The following is a 1648-nucleotide window of genomic DNA, read 5'->3' as shown; positions in this document are numbered from 1 at the left end:
TCAACTGGTAGGCACCGGCCGAGGCAGAACGCCGGCCCCAGAAGAGGGGCAAGGGGAGAGGTGACCACCGCAGCTGTGGCGATCCACAGGAAGGGCAGAGGTTAGTGTCCAGCATTGCCACTGCACCAGAAGGTGTTGCCTTGCCCAGCCCCAGCACACACCCAGCCCCGTTCCGCACCCCAGCACGACCAACCCAGCCCTTAGAGCCAATCCTTATCTCAAAGTTACAGATCTGACTTGCCGACTTCCCTCACCTACGTTGTTCTAGCATGCCAGAGGCTGTTTACCTTGGAGACCTGTTGTGGATATGGGTACAGCCCGGTGCAAGAATTACACCATCTCCCCTGGATTTTCAAGGACCAGAGAGAACTCACCGCATCCAGGATCGTTTGCGTTACCGCACTGGATGCCGCGAGGGCACCTTCCTCCGATACTCTGAGTTCAGGGATCTGAACCCGACTTACTTTTGAGGGCAATGGAGGCTATCGCCCATCCTTTCTGAAAAGCATTCATCAATGTCTTAGGACTGACTGACCCACGTTCAACTGCAGTTCACATGGAACCCTTCTCCACTTCGGCCTTCAAAAGATCTCATTTGAATATTTGCTACTGCCACCAAGATCTGTACCTTCGGCAGCTCTACCCGGGCCCTATCCGGGCTTCCATGTACACTGCAGCGTCCCTCCTACTCGTCGCGGCTTAGCCCCCACAGCTTTCAGCACTGGCTGACCACCGGGTCTTGGTCCCACACCTCCAGCGCCATCCATTTTCAGGGCTAGTTGATTCAGCAGGAGAGTTGTTCCACACTCCATAGCGGATTCGGACTACCATGACCACCATCCTGCTGTCTATATCAACCTACATCTTTTCTGGGGTCTGAACAGCATCGGCATCAGGCACCTTATCCCGGCGTTTGATTCATCCCACAAGGGGCCCACCAGGTGCTCAAATTCCATGCCCAGCTCAATGCCAGTGAGCCGGGCTTTTTATCCATTTAAAGTTTAAGAATTGGTTGAGATCGTTTCAGCCCCAAGACTTCTAATCATACACTTTACCAGCTACTAGATGGTTTGATTAGTCTTTCGTCCTTATACCCAGGTCGGATACCCGATTTGCATGTCAGGACGCTAAGGACCTCCATCAGAGTTTCCTCTGGCTTCGCTCAGCCCAGGACATAGTTCACCATTTTTTGGGTCATATCACCATGCTCATACTCCACCTCCCCGACAGAGTGGCAAGTGGTGCACTTGCCGCTGGCTTTGTGGTGGGATCCCACCTTAGCCAGCACTTGCTGGCCCTCACCCCCATTGCGCCACAGGGTTTTGCTTGGCCCTCCATGTCTCGCAAGTGTTAGACTCCTTGGCCTGTGTTTCAAGACAAGTCAGGTGGGTAACAGACATCACCACAGACCCCCGGCGTGGGCGAAGTGGTTGGGGCACACTGAGCACAGTGCCCTGGCTTCACAGTCCTCCGCCCCTTCCCCACCCGGCGCACCCCGAGAGGTGGCTGGGAGTGGTTGCTGGCGGAGGACATGGAGGCAGTCGAATCTCCGTTGGCCCTGCAGACATGGCGAAGCTGCTGCCAGGGGGACTGTAACACTATCTGCCGGAGCGGAGAGCCAGCTTCCATCCCAAAGCCTTCTCAGCCG

The 1648-nt window shown here is 55.5% G+C and overlaps 1 pseudogene; it reads right to left on the bottom strand.

Moving 5' to 3' along the window:
* Positions 1 to 270: 270 nt before the first annotated feature.
* LOC146868034 (28S ribosomal RNA) lies at positions 271 to 1364 on the bottom strand (annotated as a pseudogene).
* Positions 1365 to 1648: the final 284 nt, after the last annotated feature.

The sequence above is a fragment of the Triturus cristatus genome, chromosome 1_2 (assembly GCF_964204655.1).
Source record: "Triturus cristatus chromosome 1_2, aTriCri1.1, whole genome shotgun sequence".
NCBI classification, from domain to species: Eukaryota; Metazoa; Chordata; class Amphibia; order Caudata; family Salamandridae; genus Triturus; species Triturus cristatus.
Note: the sequence above shows the minus strand (reverse complement) of the source record. Positions and strands in the feature narration are given on the sequence as shown.